General features: G+C 44.5%; 1 protein-coding gene and 1 long non-coding RNA gene across 16 annotated transcripts in view; one reads left to right on the top strand and one right to left on the bottom strand.

The window, feature by feature from the left end:
• The window catches only part of CPT1A (carnitine palmitoyltransferase 1A), a 79,214-nt gene extending 61,422 nt beyond the window's left edge, over positions 1-17,792 (bottom strand). For 4 of the 15 annotated variants that reach the window (XM_065064942.1, XM_013369221.3, XM_065064951.1 and 1 more), the window contains exon 1: positions 2,892-3,112. The gene's annotated coding sequence lies outside the window, so the exon portion shown is untranslated. Of the gene's footprint in view, positions 1-650; positions 900-2,199; positions 2,424-2,891; positions 3,113-8,823; positions 8,894-17,569 lie in introns of those variants that run through there. The other 11 variants (XM_065064944.1, XM_065064939.1, XM_065064948.1 and 8 more) reach the window with 6 other exon arrangements.
• LOC135579603 (uncharacterized) lies at positions 2,454-4,866 on the top strand. The gene is made up of 3 exons (XR_010473056.1): positions 2,454-2,894; positions 3,368-3,473; positions 4,103-4,866. It is a non-coding gene; the product is annotated as an uncharacterized LOC135579603 (long non-coding RNA).
• Positions 17,793-20,929: the final 3,137 nt, after the last annotated feature.

The raw sequence follows: 20,929 nt of genomic DNA, 5'->3' as shown, positions 1-20,929 counted from the left end.
TCTCTGACCTTCTACAACTTCAGAATAATCTTTCTGAGTAAGAGATACGCATACAAAATTAAAACACTGCACTGTTATCATACCATGCAGAAACCTCCCCACTCCCAAAAAATTAGGCTCTAGGATCTGGGTATTTCTTTTTAGTACTGCTGTAAAAGACATACCTAGGCATTTAGATTATACAAGTTTTATGCCTTCTCCCTCCTTTTCCAGTAATGAGCTTCTGTGCTCATACAGTAGAGTTATCTTCTCCATAATAACATTTCTAGAACGGCAGGATTTTACAAGACATGCAAGATGGACTTTGGAAATACAGGAAGATGGACAATAATGTTTGGTGACCAAAACCAAACTGAATAGATTGCTCTCACAATACTTCAATGGTCATTTACTGTATATGGGTGAAAGACTGAAGAACCAGTTTCAAACATTTTATGAATATTTAAATTGACCGTTCAAATTAAAGTTAATCGAGGCTTGGAAAATAGAAGGATGTTTTTTCAGTGTCTTTTCTGAACATGGGGAGTTCAGGACTATGATACAGCATCCTGCAGGACAAAGACGATGGGTCTGGAATAGTAAAAAAATACAGGGGTTTGTTTGGTTTGTTTTTTTTTTAAATACAAGCATTCACTTAAGTCGCCTTTTACCGAAGATTTTCCAAAAGCAGTCCTGCAGTCATGCTCGGGATTCAACATTCCGATGAACCCTGCATGCAGCGAACAGAAACATCCTCCCCACCAAACACACATCTAATCGCCAATGGCTCCAGAACTTGCATCTGCGCTGCTCCATCTCCGCTCCCCCCGACTCCCACCCCAGAACATGGGCAGATGGCCGTGCACCTCCAGCGCCGCGGGGAGCCCTCTGCGGGGCGCGCCACCGCCCCCAGGCGCTCCTCCCCTCTCTGGGCCTGCTCACGTGATCACCCCCGAGAAGTGGGTGAAAGGTCGCGCTGCCGCAGCGCAGGCCAACAACAGCCAGGCCTGCAGTAGGGACAGCCCCGCCCCAGGCTGCCGGAACCTCCGAGTGTTCCGGGTTTTTCTACGCGGGCGACGAAGACACCGCCACGCCAAACAAGTTTCCAAAGAGAAGGGCCGCAAGCAATGAAAGAAGGAGAAAAAAAAGTGTACTTAGCTTGTGCAACTTAGCAGTTTCTGTTCTGCTTCTCGGTGCTGAAAAGCCTCAGTTGTTTTGATGTTACATTATTCTTCAAGCAAGAATAACGTTTTCTTCCTAGAAGAGGCTCTTAAATCGAAACTGTAACACCCCTAAATTTTAAGAAGTCTTCAGATAAACTTATCTTTCGAACTAAGTCACAGCTATGACAGAGCCTGAAACCTGTGTAATCATGTAAATACCTACAATACCACCTATGCAATTATAAACTGGTAATTATTAGTTTATATCAGTATATCGATATGTTCACAACAGGAAAACAGCATGCCATTTACCACTAGAGGCTACATTACTTTTATCATACAACATCCACTCACAATAGTCACAAAACACATAAATGAGCTTGTAGTTCTGGAAATTTAAGAGGTCAGACACTCGGGAAAACAACTGTTTAAGGAAAGGAGAGTGAAGGCGTTCTCAGTGCAGCACTCCTACAAATATGTGATAAGTGAGCACTTTTCTCTACAGGCATTTCCTCTAGACTGCAGAGTGTTAACAGTCCGCTCAGTGCTGACAAACTGCCAGATAAGAGGAGAACAAGTTATTTGTCTTGATCATACTTTGCACTTTTTTCAAAAAAAGGTGCTTTCTGCTACAAATCCATCAACACTAGTAAAGATCCGTAAATTAAGTAATATTTTAGGTCGATGTTTCGATTTAAACCAGAAAACGTAACTCCATGGAAGTTGTGCGAAAATGAGGGCAAGAAAATGGCGTTCCAAAATGTTGCCAAAATCGTAATCTACCCTTTGCAACAAATCTAATTAACATTCTCATCCAGGAAACCTGCCATGCCATAAACGAAATGTAACATCTTCTGTTTGCTTTTATTTCAAAAGCAGATTGCAGTGACTGCAGTTTTTTATGGGTTTAAGAGCATGAGCATATGGACTAGCCTCTCTCTCTCTCTCACACACACACACACTTTAGTTTATGCACACTTGAAAACCCACCACGGATACCAAGCCGCGTACAGAGCTGAAAGTCATCCTGATAATGGGTCAAAGTAGATCCACTAACCTGCGAAGCTGCGCATCACTAACGTAGTCTTCACTTACGCAGCGTAGATTTAGTGAATCTCCTCGTGTAACTCTGTAACACCGCTCCCCCTGTCTTAGTCCCCCCCTCCATCCTGCTACCTTATCTGCAGTAGTAATACACTAATCCTCAAAGCAGAGGGAAATGCGAGCAAAGTGCCAAGGAGACCTTGCCTTTGCGGGTCGCTCCTGTGCCCGCCCGTGTGGGCCCCACCGCGTCCACCGGCACCGCCAGGGAGCAGACTCACTCCCACCACCTTCCCTGCACTTAGACCCTTTCCTCCAGCAAGGATAAGCATCGCTTAAGAAACAGCACCCGGTGCACGCGCACATTTACCACAGAACTCTGTGCTAGCCCTAATAAGGGTAATAAAGACCAACCGAGCCCATCCGCCCGACCTCACTCTCGTCCTCGCTCAGCCCCAACGCCCTGCGGGCGCGTCCTGGATGGGAGTGGGGAGAGGAAGGTATGAACCAGCAGCCCGCAGTGAATCACACGGATACAGAACACGGCCCGTCGCTGCCTCTTACCCAGGTTCCCCGGGACCGCCGGAGCCTGCTGCCTGTAGGCGGCAGAGCTAAAACGACCCGCGCCGGAAAAGCCGGCGATCGAGAACCTGCGCCCCACACCTGCCCAAGGCCCGCTGTCGGCGACTAGACCCCTTCCCTACTCACCAGGTGAGAAAACAGCGATTATCAGCACTCAGGTGGGGCAGGCCAAGCCGAACTGTAGCGAGCGGCAGCAAAAGCAAGAAGCGAATGAGACGGCGACCGCTCCCTTACACACCCTGCGAGAGCCAGGATTGCCACCCGCTCCCCCATTGGCTGCCAGCAACAGGGGGTGGATGCCGGACGGGGCAGGGGAGAAGGCATAGGGCGCGGCCCGTGTGGGCGGAGCGGAGGCGGGCACCGATGGGCGGGGTGGGGTGGATTAGACTGTGTGATTGACGGGGAGCTCGGAGCCGGGCCAAACCGGGGCTCAAGGTTGGGACCCGCTGCGTCGCGGAGTCACAGCAGAACACGGGCCTCCGTGGTCGCACAGCCGTCCCGGGGAAGGAAGCTCCAGGGATTGCATCCCCGGGTGTAAATGTGTGGGAGAAAAGGTGCACCTCGGGGAAGCACTGTGTGTGGGGAACCTGTTTGTGATGCAGCCATGGACCCAAGGTGGCCTCCCAGGGAAGGACCAGCCAGCCTACTCTGCTCCAGCAAAAACTACGATTTGAAGGACACATGTACGCTCAATATATCTCAGCAAAGGTAACTGCATTCTTTAGAAAATGCAAAATCATGAAATTAAAAAAGAAAAAAAAGCATACATGTCAGTCTCAATTTGCACTCAATTTGAAACTAGTACTTAAAGTGAAATCTATCTGTTAGGGAATAGACTGCCTTAGCTTATTGACTTATTTGGTGTTCTGGTTTTGGTTAAAACAAGACCAATTCTCTGTTAGTAAATCATCCTTTCAGCTAGGTTCTTCTAAGTAACTTCATTTTTCTGAAGTTGGCTGCATGTTTTATGGACAGTGTTTGCTCCAGAGCAGTTAACACCCAATACTAAGAGTTTTACTGAGCTAACAGTAGGAATGGTATGCAGAAAAGGCCCAGGTTTATCTTTCATTGCTATAGTAGCCAAGGTCATTGATAAATTTTGTGTATCACATAGAGTGAGAGAGTAGTACTTGCATGGAACAGCAGACAGAACAGGTGACCCAAACTGACCAACAAGGTATTCCATACCATACACATCATACACAGTTTAACAGCTAGGAGGTCATGAGGGTCTCATTCTCTTGGTCCGTGGCTGGTGACTGAAGAGGACCCTGCCTGTTGTCCTGACTCAAGTCTGCACGTCCCTGAATCAATTTCCTGTCTATTGTGTTGTGCAGTCCAGAACTTCCTGATGTCTACCCTGCAGCCATTGGTGCAAGGCCAGACCCCACCGTGGTGACTTGCCACAGCAGCTGCACTACTCTGGGAAATTCAGTATTGGTTTTGTATATTTTGCATTATTTTCTCTTATTATTAATATTATTAGTAAAGCTTTTTTAACTTTCCAACTTCTCCCTCCCTTTTCCTCCTATTCCCTTTACTGAGTGGGGAGGGCAGGGGTTAAATAGAGAGCATATGCCACACTTAATTGTTGCCCTGCAATAAATGGTGACATTTGGTATACTGCTTCTTATGGAACTTGTTTAGAATCTGCTTATCTAGAATTCACGAAGCATAAGTAAGCTGTGAACCTCTGAACTTTCTGCTTTGTTAAATAAAAAGGGCCAGAGAGTCTTCAAGCTAGAAGACAAGGGGAGCTGCATCCTTGGAGATGAGTAAAGCAGAACAGCACCTAAGAGAAGAATGTTTTGACTATTACCAAGAACTTACTTTCTCCAGCTGCAGGTGCAAAATAGCAACTGAAGGTGAGAACTTTAATTGACAGTCCACCTGATGAAAATGAAGAGATCTAATGAAGAATGGGGAGACCCCAGACTCTGATTTTTGCATTTGTCCCAGAGTGACACATGTGGGGTAAAAACTTGGATTGTGAGGGTATAATTGTCCATTTTTTTTTCTGCTGAGGGCCCCTTTTCAGGAGGCACTCAACTTGAGCTGCTCTATGCCATACCTTGCAAATAAATTATTTATTTAAGAAGAATTTCTGGAATTCATTATGGAGTCTCTGCTATGGGAAACCTAGGGAAAAAGAACTTCTCAAAGGTATCTGTGCAGTAGTTGCTCTCTTATTGCACCACATATTTACACATTCGGGTGTGTGTGCACCTGTGTGCTTGTGTATGGATGCATGTATGTGGGAGGGTGATGAACATGTGTGGGGGTGTGCACACACATGTGTGTATGTGTGTGCATGTATGTTGGTGCACAAGCTTGTCAATGTATGTGGACACATACAAGGGACAGCTGCCAGAAAGGCTCCCACACAGAATTCAGAACTGCAAGTTATTGCCGGCAATCACCTTCCCCTGGCAGAATCCTCACAGTCTCATAAGCACTAATGCTCTGCAGTTAAGCTACAAGATATCCCTCACTCAGCTTGTCATATAGCAAAAGAAAGGAAATGCCTCCCAGGGAGGTTGTGGAGTCTCCTACTCTGGAGGCATTCAAGACCTGCCTGGACGCCTTCCTGTGTAACCTCATCTAGGTGTTCCTGCTCCAGCAGGGGGATTGGACTAGATGATCTTTTGAGGTCCCTTCCAATCCCTAACATCCTGTGATTCTGTGTGTGAGTTCACATGTGTGTGTGTCTCACGGTACATGTACAGAAGCATGTACAAGTATGTTGGTGCATACATGTTGGGGGGTGCACAAACATGAACTTACATATGGGTGCATTTTTTTTTTGTACAAGTGTGGATGTATGTGCACACACATCTGCATGTATGTGGGTGCACGTTTATAGATGTTTGGATATGTGCACACAGGTCTGTATGACTATGGACATGCTTGTGCTTGTATGTGGGTGTTTGTGTATACACATGTGCGTTTGTGCAGACATGCCTGCTAGAGAAGTGGATACATGTGTATACATGTGTGTTTATGTGGCCATGTGAGCACTGGCATATATGTGCAGGTTGATGCACATGAGTACATGTGCACACTTGTCCGTGTGTTTTGATGCATGCATATACACGAATATGTGTTTGTGCACACGTGCATGTCAGGGGAAGCAGGTCTGCATGCATAAGGCCGTTTGGGAAAAAGGGTGTACCTATATGTGGGTGCATCTGTACAGAAGTGTTCCTATAAGCGTATGGATACACATGCAGTTGCACATGTGGGGAGTGTCTGCACAATCATATGGGTGCATGTGGCTAAATGTGCGGGTGTGTAAACGAATTTCCATGCATGTGACTCTGTGGGTAAACACATGTGTATGTTGTTCCATGTCTATAAAAGTGTCAGTGTGCACACGTGTCAGTGTGTGTAAACATGAGTGACAGCATATGTGGGTGCATTTGTATGCAGGTGTGGGTAGGTGCATGTGCATGGTCTGGACAAGAATGTATGTGGCTATGTTCACACACGTGTTCATGTGTTTGGAAACCTGTTTATGTATGTGGCTGTCTCTGTGTGATCACGCATGCGCCTGTATGTAGATGCTTGCATATACAAGCTTAGGTGTGTGGATACATATGCATATGTCCAATCATGTCCATACATGTCTTTGCATGTGTATATGCATGTAACTCTGCACATGTGTATATGTGTGTACACACGGGTATGCGTGTGTGGGCAAATTTATGTAAATGTATGACTGTGTGTGCAAATGTATGAGTGTGTGTACACAGGTGTGAGTACTAATGTGTGTGTTTATGTGGGTTTGTTTGTATACATTTGTGGATGCGGGTGCATGCATTTGGGAGTGCTTGTGTGCACACCTGTGGAGGTGCATGTGTATACAGATGTGGCTGTGTGGAAAAGTGTACAAAGAGTGTATGTGGTTGTGTGTGCTTACATGTGTTGCTCTGTATACACCTGTGCTTCCTGTCTCCGAACACTTGTGTGTGTGAAATTGGATACCTGTTCATACTAGTTGAGTGTGTGCAATTGTGTGGACATGCTTGTACATGGGTATACAAGTATGCACACAGATGTTTGTGTGCACACGCTTGTTTGGGAAAGTAAGTCTGTGTGTATGCACCTGGGGGTATGTATTCATGATTGTGTGTTTTGAAAGAGGTTTTTGCGTGTGTGGCTTGTGCCCGTATATAAATGTGTAGCTGGTTCCATACAAGTCTGCATGTGTCTGGAAATAAACATCTGTGTATGTGGGTAGGTGTATACACATTTGACTGTGCACACATGTGGTGGTTTGTGCTCACAAGCATTTTCCTACAAGTGTGTGTGTACACATGTCCATGGAAACAGGTCTGTACACAGGCTTGTGGCATTGTGTATGAATGTGCAGACGCGCGTGCATGTGTGTTGGTGCACAAGCTTGTCTGAGTATGTGGACACACAAGGGACAGCTGCCAGTGAGGCTCACATGCAGAAGTCAGAAGAGCAAGTTGTTGCTGGCAACCACCATCCCTTGGCAGACTTCACAGTCGCACGAACACTAATGCTCTGCAGTAAATATAACAATATATCCCTCACCAAGCTGATCATACAGCAAAAGAATGGAAAAGCATGAGTTCACACGCATGTGTATCAGGGCACACGTACACAAACATGTGCATGTTATGTTGGGGTACCGACATGGAGTGGGTGAGCACAAGTAGACACGGACATATGTCCACACACAACCACATAGAGGCGAGTCAAAACACATGCACTTGTGTGTACACACCCACAACCGTGTGCACACTCTCCCACATACGTGCTCACACATTTGCATATGTACCCCCGCATATAAGCACAAGTGTGCCCGTGTCCCCACATCACAGTTTTCTTTTCCCCAAAAATAAGATTTTCTTCAAGGAAGAGGCTCTTGAATCAAAACTGTAACACCCCCAGATTTTAACAAGTCCTCAGATCAATTTATCTTTCAAACTAAATCACAGCTATGACAGAGACTGAAACCTGTGTAATCATGTAAAGCTACATTTCCCAAGCCAATAGAGGTGTACATCGTACCCACCTACAATACCACCTATTCTATTATAAACTGGTTGTGAAAAATGCAGTTGTGGTTCGTGCTAAGATGTTTAATGTTTACAGATATAACCAAATGAGGCACGGGCTCTGAACCTGGAAAAAGGTGGTTAAGTTCTATGTAAAAAGTTATGAAACTTGCTTATGAAGTTATATTGACAGAGGGAACTAACATTTTAAGGGTTAACTAAACTTATAATGGGTACCTACTAACAAGCTAACACTTTAAGGCTTAGTCACACAATAAATGCTCAGTTTAGAGCTTTATGTTAAGAAGAACAGAACCCCATCGAATGCCAAGATAAGAAGTTTTACTGCACCTAGCTGTAAACTTGAGGAGACAAGATAACGAAGATTTACAGCAAAAGGGGGCGCCAGTCTGGTTTCATTCAACTTGGCAGCTTGGGTCCCAGTCAATTCAACATAATGAGCCAAAGGTAAAAAGTTCACTGTGATGAAGCTGAAGGAGCCTTCATCCAAAGACCCCCAAAGACCCCTCCTCAAATTCACCAAATGGCACTGCGCAGGCGCAACAGGGGAGGGTCTATGGAAATGGTTATCTGGGACTCATTTTAATCAGAAGCGGGGAAAGGTTACGAATATGTATAGGCGTTCCTGGGGTCATTATGAATATGTAATACCTTACTGTATTTAAGCACACTTCTTACTGTTTAAAGGTGTGCGTGTTGGGCGGAGTGACTCCCCCGCACACCCAGCGTTGTTTTGCTTATGCTCTAATGAACACGTGTTTAAGGAATACAAGGAATTGGATTAAATGTTTTTTATCCAAAGAAAAAGCGTAAGTTATTTATTTCAATTGGTGACCCCGACGTGATAACCTTGGATAGCTCTGTTACCTCAGGTTCAAGGGAGGCGCCCCACTTTTATAGTGGCCCTTGGACTCGGGTGTGCGGAGAGCTACCAACGTTATTCAAAATTAAAGCATAAGCAAAAGAATTGATAAGAATTGAGCTCACTCCCCCTGAATGCTGCAGTTTACCTGTAATCCAGAGTGCACGAAGGTCCCAACGGGAAAAGTGGACTGTAAGTACCGCCGGGTCGGGTAGGTCCTGATGAGAAAAATGGACTGTAAGTACCATCAGGTCAGGTAATGTGATTGTGTGATTGGTGTTGTTTGAGACGCAATCTGGTTGCGAAGTGAGTGCAGAGTCCTTCTAAATGCAGTTCCAACACCCCGTGAGGGGCTTGGCCACTGAAGGGACAAAGTGAGTGAAGCACTCCCTCTGTGTTGTGGGTTTGAGCCCTACGTTGTAAGATAGTTGTAGTGGGTTTGATCCCCATGTTGTGAGCCAGGTTTCGTGGGTTTGAGGTTCCCACAAGAGGTCGAAGGGGAGCGACCTGCCGGAGATACTCCCCCTTGACAGTCCCTTGGCGGTGGGGGTCATGTTAGAGTTTTGGACCCCCAACAGTCCCTTGTGGGGGGATCATGCTAGAATTCTGGGATGAAGAGAAGTTCACCCAAGGAAAAAGCAAAGGATAAATGGACTCAAGGAGTGGACCCCCAGTTTGTAACAAAATCCTGGGGAGATATAAGAAAGAAACTAGAAAAACTCAAAGAGATAAGGAGAAACAAAGAGTTAACTCATCCCTCATCCCATCTGTTGGGACGGGACAGTTTATTTGGTGTCAGAACTGGGATATTCTGTGAGAAGCGGTTTGGGGGGGGGGATAGGAGCCAGAGGCTCTAAAGGAGGACGGATCGGTCTGTGCTGTGTTCTCCGGCAGTAGGTCATGGCATCCTGGGTCAAGCCAGGCCTGGACTGCTCCCTGATATTGAGTTTGCTGAAAGATTATAAGGTTTGCCAGAGTCCTGAGGGTCTTAGGTGGGCTTCTGGACATTGGTCGTCTCCAGATATTGTAACTGAGCAAATAAGGGACTTGGCAAAAGAAAGCAGATTTGAGATTTCTGCTGTTTTGGAAGCAGCATTGATAGCTGCCCCGAAAGACAAGCAAACTGAGCAAGAGATCATTAAATCACTGTAGACAGATTTACAAGCAGAATGGTTTGAACTTCAGCAAGCGGAGAGAGAATTAGCTGATAACAAATGAATCACAAAAAAACTTGCAGAACAGTCTGCAAGATGCCTTTTAGTACTAGCTTTTTTTTTCTTTGTGGGTATCTTTTTGAATGTGTTGCAGTTTCGTAAGTCTTTGCCTGTTGTATGGTATAGTAAGATCACAGATTGATCCAAAATGTACATTTTGTGATGATGAGCAATTTGGCTCTTGACTGTGTGAATGTGGTGATGGGGTTTTGTGTGTGATAGCCATTGCTTTTCTTTCTGGCATGCTGGCTTTGTTCTGGCATCTGGACTTGCACGGCTCTATGATAGGCTGTGTCTCATCTCGGTGTGCTGGATTTGGCTCTTTTGTATGCGCACCGGATGGGGGGATCCTGGTTTGGGGATGGCGGTTGTGGCGCCCCAGATGAGACACTGATAAAAGCCTTGCCCGGTCCAGCTTGCTGCTGCGGGGGTGGTGCGTGCCCATGGGCTCCAGCGCGCACTGACCTGTTTTGTCAGGGAGACCCAGCGGTGCCTCCACCTGGCTGAGCAGTGAGTGGTTCAAAGGTGCGATGCTAAAATTGAGATATTGTCTTGAAGAAGTGTAATTGTGATCTGTTCGCATATTTGAACTAGGTATTTGGTTTGCGTGTCTGAGCTCAGTATTTTAGTTAGTATATTTAGATTTGGTACCAATAGAATTTGTTTGGGGAGATAATTACAACATGAGAACCGGTTCCATTATTAAAGTACCACCTTGCTCCCCCTTATGATGCATCTGTACACATGAGAGAAAATTAGTGGGGGAAGTGCTTTGAATGTGAAATTCTGAGTTAGCTGTATTGCAGTTAGTGTTGTTCTGTGGATAGACTGATTTGGATCTAAAATTTATGTAAGGGATTGATGCTTAATATGCTGCTTATTGACATCTGTAAGAAATTAGAAAAGGTAGGAGCTGAGGGATGTAACTATTGCTCAGCTAATTGAAATTGCATATAAAGTTTATAAACGCAGGAATTAAATGAAGAGAGAAAAAGGGCAAGAGGAGCCCAAACCTGTGCCTGGCAGCTTCCCCTTGATAAGCTGCGGAGAGAAGAAAAAAAAAAAAAAAAAAAAAAAAGGGGAGGAGGAGAGCAGCAGCTGCTGGAGCTCCTCTCCTCCGGGCTCACCGGCCGCGGGGAATGAAGCGGGGGGGGGGCAGTCGCTGCCTGGCCCGTTCCTGCTGGGCTGCTTTGTTGTGTGTAACGCGTACAGAGCACGTGGATTTCCCCTTAGATATCCACCTTCTGACCCAGGTTCAGAAGTAGGAATTCGGCCAGTAATAGAGAAATTCCTGCAAATAGGGTTATTAAAGGAGTGTGAGTCCAATTACAACACCCCTATGTTGCCTGTCTGCAAGCTAGATAGGTCATATTGGGTGGTTCAGGACTTATGAGATATAAACAAAATAGCTGAGGACCTCTACCCAGTGGTAGCAGACCCATACACCCTTCTGAGAGTACACCTAATTTGACTTGGTTTATCATTTTAGAATTAAAAGATGCTTTCTTTTGCCTCCCTCTCCATGAAGCTAGCCAGACAATATTTGCATTTGAATGAGAGAACCCTAAAAATAAAGGTAAAACCCAGCTCACTTGGACGGTGTTGCCACAAAGATTCACGAATAGCCCGACAATATTTGGAAATCAGCTTGCTAAAGATTTTGAATCCTGGGAAGCCTCGTCTGATGAGAGACATGCTACAATATCTGGATAACATTTTCATCGCTACTAGAACCAAGGAGACGTGTGTGACCTGGACCATATGGACCAGAAACACCTGCAATGGAATAAGGAAGCCACACGAGCCTTTAAAGAATTTAAAAAGGCTTTGATGTCAGCCCCTGCTCTAGGACTCCAATACGTGAGTAAACCATTTTTCCTATTCTTTCACGAGAAACAGGGAATAGTCTTGGGTATATTGGCACAGGATCTTGGCCCATATCGACGAGCAGTGGCCTATTTCTCCGAACAGTTAGACGCAACTGCAAAGGGGTGGCCTGGATGCCTGCACGCAGTTGCTGCAGTGGTACTGAATATACAGGAGGCCTGGAGATTTACCATGGGTCAGAAAATGACTGTGCTAGTATCCCATACAGTGTCTAACAAGATGGTGTAGAAATTATCGTCACTAACGTTGTCAACCCAGCTTCTTTCCTCAGTGGTAACTCTGGAGAACCAGTTCATCATGACTGCCTGGAGACCATCAAAGCAACATCATCCAATTGACCAGATCTAAAAGACATTCATATTGAAAACTCTGACAACTGTTTTATGGATGGAGGGTTGTGCATGTGCACAGAGCAATTTGGAAAGAAAAGGGACTTTCGAACTCTCAAAGCAAACATATCAAACGTGCAGAGGAGATGTTGAAACTATTGGAAGTAGTTAAAATTCCTAAGAAAATGGCAATCATGCATAATAGGGCACACCAGAAAGTGAGCTCGGAATCAGAAAAGGCTGGACAGAGAGGCAAAACAAATGGCTAAGCAAAAGGTAAAAACAGAAAGTGCTCTAGTCCTTGGGGGACAGGTCTCTTTAAAAGGTAAGCCAGAGTATACTAAAGAGAATCAAAACTCATCATAGATTTAGAGGAATAATATAATAAGGAAGGGTGGGTTCACACCCCTCAGGGAAAACTTATTGTCCCCTTTCATGTAGTTTGGCCTTTAGTAAGGGAAGAACATAAGAAAGGATTTTGGGGAATAGAACCATTATGCAAACATTTGATTAGGGAAACAGGAGCTAGAAATTTGTCTATCACTGTAGAACAGGTGACAGCAGTGTGATCTTTGCCTCCAGACTAATCCCAAAATATGCCCAAGCTAGAAATGGGTCAAATGGGGAAGGGGAATGGGCCTGGACCACAATAGCAAATTGAGTTTTCAGAACTCCCAGGAAAAGGGGGGTACTGATATTTGTTGGTATTAACTGATACTTTTTCAGGCTGGCCAGAAGCATTCCCTACCAGGACAGCAAAAGTTTAGAAGTCTTTTGCAGAAAACTTTGGAAAACTACAGAAACAGCGGTTCGGACTGCAGAGAAAGGATGGACACATGCGTCTCGAGTTAAAGGACCCCTGACGGAAGAAAGAACCTGGAAAGTAACTCAAGGATAGGGGGAATTGAAATTAACATGGGATTGGTGATGTAACTACTATCAGTATTGTTCATATGAATGTCCAGTATAAATGAAAATCAGAATGTTTTAATAGTTAAGCATGTTGGACTAAGTTGTATATGTAATTCTTTTATCTGTATTTGATGTTTAGGTTATAATGAACTGTGGTATAAGCATATCCACAATGGGAAATTACCAACAGGATTGTGTAATATGCATTTAAGAATAGAAGATAAGGATACCAAAGCTAGGTTGAGAATTCTAACAGTCACTGGGAGAATACAAAAAGAATAGTGAAGAATGATGGGAGGTATTTACTAAAGGGGTGTGTGGGAATTTAGAGAGTCCACCAGTGATAGGAAGAATAGAGTGTAAGAAGAGAAATCAAATTTCATGTTGTCCTGTTGCTCCTGGGAAGAGAAGGCCAAGAGTTTGGAATACAATAAAAAGTCATCACCTAACGGCAAAAATAGGAAGGCGGGGACACTACCCTTGCTGCCGAGAAGATTATGAACTCGGCTGCCGGCTGCAACCTGGTAGGCCAGAGAGGCAGAGGGTGTAGAAACCTGGACCTGATCCTCTTGCTAGGAGTGGTGACTTATTGTTCCCAACTTAGCCTGGCCAATCCCTGTACCAAGCACTATGAGCACGTGAGAATAGGACGACTGACACAATATGTTCTCAATTATCACACTCATATTAATTCTGGATGTTATGATAGAACAAAATTGGAAAATGTGAAATCCAAGGGCAGAAGTTATGGGTAGCAACTAATCTAGGGAAAGGTGGACTCGGTATGGGCTCTGTCTCCTGCCCTAGGGGAAAACAGAATATCTGTTTTTCACAAACTGGCATGTGGGGCTATTCAGATGGAGGGGGAGTGCAAGATCAGTATAAGGAGGAGTTAGTTAAGAGTGCTACTCATGAATTGAAAAGAAGGCAAGAGAAACAGAAAATGGTACAGAAAAGCAGTGATTGGTACGAAGAAATAAGGCAAAAAGACAAGGGATTACAATTACCAACAGTAGGGAAAAACCTGTTTATAGATCTTATGGAAAATATAGCCAGGGAATTAAATGTCACATCATGCTGGATATGTGGGGGGTCTCAAACGGTAGAAGAGTGGCCTTGGAGAGGAGAGAGTGTAAGCCCAGAAGGATTACTGGTATGGAACAGAACTCATGTAACTCAGGAAAAAAGACCAGAAGGACGGGTATTAAGTCACTTAATAATAGGGCAGATATTCATATCAAGGGATGATGGTAAACTGGATTTTACTGAATACATTGGGCAAACCCCTTGTAAGTTAGTGTTACGAGTAAATTCATCAAATACCTCTATTCCTCCCACTTGGTGGCCAGGTCCACCTAATGGATATTGGTCTCGATATTGTAGCCTGGGAAACGAAATGATATGCTGGAAGAATCGAAGCAAAGCAAATCCTTTTGAGGAAATTGGGGATTTAAGGAGATATTGGCAGAATCCTGGCTCTACCAATGTAAACGAACCATGGAAAGCTCCTGATGGATTATTTTGGATATGTGGGAATAGAGCTTATAAGGAGTTAATGCCTAAATGGAGAGGGTCTTGTACAATAGGGATAATTCAACCAGCATTTTTCCTTTTACCAAAGGAAAAAGGGAGTCATCTGGGGAAACCTCTGTAGGAAACTTTAAACAGAGAGAAGAGGGGTTTAATAAATGTCCCCATAGGAGGAACGCAAACTTGGAAAGATGATGAATGGCCTGCGAAAAGGATAATTGAATACTATGATCCAGCCACCTGGGCCCAAGATGGAAGCTGAGGATACCGTACCCCAATATATATGCTAAACCAAATTATCCAGTTGCAAGCAGTGGTTGAAATAATAAGCAACCGGACAGCTGAGGCACTGAATCTTATAGCAAGACAATTGTCTCAGACCAGGGCTGCAGTATACCAAAATCGGGTAGCCTTAGATTATCTTTTAGCTGAAGAAGGGGGTGTCTGTGGGAAATGGAATACTTCTGAGTGTTGTTTGGAAATAGATGATAATGGGGAAGCTATAATGAAAATAGCAAAGGAGATAAAACGAGTTGCACATGTACCAGTACAGAAATGGAATTCTATACTTACTAGCCATTGGTGGGATAACTTATTTGGGGGAGCCTTGTGGAAGAAAATAGGGTTCATGATAGTATGTGCATTTCTGGGTTTACTGTTTGTACCATGTATGATCCTGTGCTTTATTCGGTTAATACATTCAGTAGTCCAAGGCATGCAAATCTCAGCTATGCCTATAGATCCTGAAATGGCAACAAAAGGAATAGGGTATAAATTGATGATTTTAAAAGATAACACCAAACTGGACCTAGCCGCCGCTAGGCAAGTACTACCTAACTTTGAGGCCAAAGCACGAATCAATAGGATAAAAAGAAAACGGGGGAATTGTGAAAAATGCAGTTGTGATTCGTGCTAAGATGTTTAATGTTTACAGATATAACCAAATGAGGCACGGGCTCTGAACCTGGAAAAAGGTGGTTAAGTTCTATGTAAAAAGTTATGAAACTTGCTTATGAAGTTATATTGACAGAGGGAACTAACATTTTAAGGGTTAACTAAACTTATAATGGGTACCTACTAACAAGCTAACACTTTAAGGCTTAGTCACACAATAAATGCTCAGTTTAGAGCTTTATGTTAAGAAGAACAGAACCCCATCGAATGCCAAGATAAGAAGTTTTACTGCACCTAGCTGTAAACTTGAGGAGACAAGATAACGAAGATTTACAGCAAAAGGGGGCGCCAGTCTGGTTTCATTCAACTTGGCAGCTTGGGTCCCAGTCAATTCAACATAATGAGCCAAAGGTAAAAAGTTCACTGTGATGAAGCTGAAGGAGCCTTCACCCAAAGACCCCCAAAGGCCCCTCCTCAAATTCACCAAATGGCACTGTGCAGGCGCAACAGGGGAGGGTCTATGGAAATGGTTATCTGAGACTCATTTTAATCAGAAGCAGGGAAAGGTTATGAATATGTATAAGCGTTCCTGGGGTCATTATGAATATGTAATACCTTACTGTATTTAAGCACACTTCTTATTGTTTAAAGGTGTGCGTGTTGGGCGGAGTGACTCCCCCGCGCACCCAGCGCTGTTTTGCTTATGCTCTAATGAACACGTGTTTAAGGAATACAAGGAATTGGATTAAATGTTTTTTATCCAAAGAAAAAGCGTAAGTTATTTATTTCATGGTTATTATTAGTTTATATCAGTATATCAATATGTTAACGAGAGAAAAAAAAACCTGCTAATTACGACTGAAGACTACAATAATTTTCTAATGTAATATCCATTCACAGTGGTCAGAAAACACAGAAAAAGTTGGAGATCTGGAAGTTGAAGAGGCCAGATAAACAATTATGATTTCCCGTGTAGGCAAAGGAGGCACTAAATCTTCCCCATTCTCAATGCTACACTCCTACAAATACATGATAAGGAAGCGAGTCGTTTTATCTACAGTAATCTCCTCTGGATTGCAGAGTTTCAACAGTCCTTTAAGTGCTGAGAAATTGCCAGACAAGAGGAAGAACAGGTCATACTAGCATAGATCCGTTATAAAGGAACTCATTCTAGAAGTTAATGTTTCTATTTAAACCAGGAAACAACTCAAAACATGAAAGAGGCAAACAAATGGAGCTCCCAGATGCTGCAAAAATCATAATTACATTTTGCAACAAGTCTAATTAACATTCTCACCCAGTAAGCCTGCCATGCCATGAAAAAAATATAACATCTGTTTGCTTGTATCTCAAAAGCAGTTAGCAGTAACAGCAGCTTTTACGGGATTTATAGCCTGCAATCACATATATATGTATACGGACTAGCCTCTCTGTCTCTCACAAACACACATAAAAACCTAAGTATTTAGTTTACACACACTTGAAAACCCACGACCGATACCAAGCCGTGTACAGAACTGACACTTGTCCTGGTAATGGGTCAAACCACTAACCCGTGAAGCTGCGCGTCACCAGTGTCGTCGTCTTTTACGCGGCTTAGATTTCGTGTATCTCCACGTGTAACTGTAACGCCGCTCCCTGTGCCCTCATCCCCTCCACCCACTCTGCTCTTTTATCTATGGCAGTAATGCATTAACCCTTACTCCCACCACCCTCCCTGCGCTTACACCCTTTCCCCCAGCAAGGATAAGCCCTGCTTAAGAAACAGCATCCGGTGCACTCGCACATTTACCACAGAACCTTGTGCTAGCCCTAATGAAGATAATAATTAGACTAAAACGAGACCAACCGAGCCCGTCCGCTTGACCTCACTCTCGTCCTCTCTCACCCCCAATTTGTTGCGGGTGCGTCCTGTCTGGGAGTGGGGAACGGGAAGAGCGAAGCGGCAGCCCGCAGTGAACCACGCGGACACCGAAGAACATGGCCTGTCGCTGCCTCTTACCCCAGTTCCCCTGGAAGTGCCGGAGCTCACTGCCTGCAGGAGCACCAGGAAAGCCGGCAGTCAAGGACCTGTGACCCGCATCAGCCCGGGACCTGCTGTCGGAGACTGGATCCCTCTCCCACTCACCTACTGAGAAAACAGTGATCACCGGCGCTCAGGTGGGGCAGGCAAAGCTGGACTGATGCGAGCAGCAGCACAAGCAAGAAGCGAGACGGCGACTGCTCCCTTACACACCCAGCGAGAGCCAGAATTGCCCCCCCGCTCACCCACCAGCTGCCAGTAGGACAGCGTGCGCGCACGACACGCAAGGAGGCACAGAGCGCGCACCATATGGGCGGAGCGGAGACGGAAAGGGAGGTAGGTACTGATAAGCGGAAGAAGGGCCGGTTGGGCTATGTGATTGGCAGGGAGCTTGGGGAAGGGCCAAAGGGAGGCCCTGGGGGACCCTGTCGGGAGAGGAGGGGGGTGAGACGTCGCAGCCTCCTGACACAAGGATGTGCGTGGTCTCAGGTGTCCCAGGGAAGGGGGCTCCAGGGTTTTAAATGTTTGGGGAAAAGGTGCAAGGAAATCCAAAGAAATAAAAATAGTCAGTGACAAGTCACATTTATTTGTGCCTTGGCAAACTGAAATAATTTCATTTTATCACAATGGGTAGGGAGCTCTTGAATTAAATACATTCAGTAATCTTAAAACAGCCCTTCAAGACTTCCTGGCTTCTGTATATGCAACAGGGATTCTTTGTAGCAGCTTTTCTTACCCAGTACTCCTATTTCTCATTTGTTTTACTTTTCTCTATTTCTTAACAGATTTTAAAGATGGCAAAGCACTATTACGGTAAATAGGGATCTGCTCTGGACACCTGTCTAATCTCCAGTGTGATTTTGTGTTGTTCTGTTTTGGTGTATCTTTTTGAATTAGTTCCGTTTCTCACGTTGCTTAAGTCAAGCAGTTTTAATATAATCAAGCAATTCTCTTTGTTGTCTTGAAACAGAATTATTCTGCTATTGGAGTTTAATTTTTCAAGATCTTCAGAGTACAAATGTATTGGGTGCAAAATGGGGCACCAATGTTTTTCAGGAAAAGTTAGATTTGTAATCAAGTAACCATGGGCACACCCCACTGATATTTTCTGGAAGTGTCTGAGCATCTTTTATGGAAGAGTCCAAAAGAAATTGACACCTGCATGCTCAATGCACCACTTTCCAAGTAAGTAATTGTCTTTCCAGTTTATTTTTACTACATATTGACTGGTAAGAGCAAAATGAGTACTACCGCCATGGCATGTAGTTGAGATAGCCTTGCTGCACAAGCTTGCTAGAGCATCCTCCACTCAGAAAAACAGGTCAAGAGGCTATTTGATAGGAGTATCTGCAGCAAGTGACAGACCTGCTCCACATGCAGATTTTCAGATCTCCCAATTTTCATTTCTCTCCTTCTGATGTTTCATCTCTTTTTTTTCTTACTTTGCACATCTATGACTCCTGGCTTGTCCTTCAAAGTCACATTGGGTGGGGAATATCGGTCTCCTGATACCATCCCAGAAGCAAGAAGATGGATGTCATCCCAAGTATGAAGGACATTACTTAAAAGCCTCACAGTATGTCCCTAAGGTTAACAGTAGCAAAATGGAGCCTAGCAGGTAAGGGAACAAGTCAAAAATAAAGTACTAAAGGTCACTGTATATTAGAAAAAGCCACAGTGAATGTTGCACAAAGTGGTTGTGTTTGTAACACTTCCTAAACTCTGCAAAACATTGAGAAAGAAAACTCTCTGGCCTCAAAATACACACCACCATCAGAGATTACTTGGAAGGTTATTTAGAGATGTGTTTGTTGAGGTTGAATAATTTGGCAGATACTTTCGGGAAGACACCGTTATGTCCACTTACAAAATATTTAAAATAATCGACTGTCAATAGAAAATCCATCACTCAGACTAACAGTGACACACAAATTGATAGCAAAATTTTCCTTAACAGTTTCAAATGGGACACATAACTAAAGGGATTTATACTGCAGATTTTTTTTTTTTTGCTCATTGGGCAATAGATACTGTAGGTACTATTTTCTACAGCTGTCTACTGGATGAGAGCAGAACTGTGTGTTTGCTACCCACACAGGTCTGCAAGGACAATGGTATTAACTATTCATGACTATTTGATTTCTAGTGTAGCAATTATGTGCCTTAAAGTAATTCTCAGACAGTGTCCAGACATTATAGAATCCTAGAGTTGTAGAATCATTTTGGTGGGAAGAGACCCTGAAGATCATCGAGTCCAACCATAACCTAAATCTAGCACTAAACCATGTCCATTAGAGCCTCTTTCAACACCTCCAGGGATGGTGACGCCACCACTTCCCTGGGCTGCCTGTTCCAGTGCCTGACAACACTTTCTGTGAAGATATGTTTCATAATGTCCAATCTGAACCTTCCCTGGCACAACTTGAGGCCATTTCCTCTGATCCTATCACTTGCTACTTGGCAGAAGAGACCAACACCTTCTATGCTTCCTTTCAGACAGTTGTAGACAGGGATAAGGTCTCCTGTGAGCCTCCTTTTCTCCAGGCTAGACAGCCCCAGTTCCCTCAGCTGCTCCTCATAAGACTTGTGCTCCAGATCCCTCACCAACCTCATAGCCCTCCTCTGAGTTCTGTTCAGCACCTCAATGTCTTTCCTATAGTGAAGGGCCCAAAACTGAAGACAGTATTCAAGGTGGGGCCTCAGCAGTGCCAAGTACAACAGGACAATTGCTTCCCTAGTCCTACTGGCCACTCTATTATTGACAGAAGTCAGGATGCTGTTGGTCTTTTTGGCCACCTGGCCACACTGCTGGCTCATATTCAGCCAGCTGTCAATCAACACCCCCAGACCCTTTTCCTCCAAGCAGCTTTCCAGCCACTCTTCCCCAAGCCTCTAGTGTTGCATGGGGTTGTTGCAACTCAAGTGCAGGACCCAGTACTTGGCCTTTTTGAACCTCATACGATTAGCCTCAGCCCAACAATTCAAGGAATCCAGATCCCTCTGTAGAGCCTTCCTACCCTCAGGCAGATCAACACACCCACCTAAGCTGGTGTCGTCTGCAAATTTACAGAGGGTGCATTCAGTCCCCTCATCCAGATCATTGATAAAGACATTAAAGAAAACTATCTGCAATACTGAGCTCTGGGGAACACCACTCGTGACTGGCCACCAACTGGTTTGACTATGTTCACCGCAACTCTTTGGGCCCAACCATCCAATGAATTCTTTACCCAGCAAAGTATACACTTTGTCATAGAAGGAGATCAGGTTGGTCAAGCAGGACATGGCTTTCATAAGCCCATGCTGACTGGACCTGATCACTTGTTTGTCTTGTATGTGCTGCGTGATAGCACTCAAGATGATCTGTTCCATGACCTTCCCTGGCACTGAGGTCAGGCTGACAAGTCTGTAATTTTCCGCATCATCCTTCCGACCCTTCTTGTAGATGGGTATCACATTTGCAAG

The sequence above is a fragment of the Columba livia genome, chromosome 5, assembly GCF_036013475.1.
Source record: "Columba livia isolate bColLiv1 breed racing homer chromosome 5, bColLiv1.pat.W.v2, whole genome shotgun sequence".
Classification (NCBI taxonomy): Eukaryota; Metazoa; Chordata; class Aves; order Columbiformes; family Columbidae; genus Columba; species Columba livia.
This window is presented reverse-complemented; position numbering and strand designations above follow the sequence as displayed.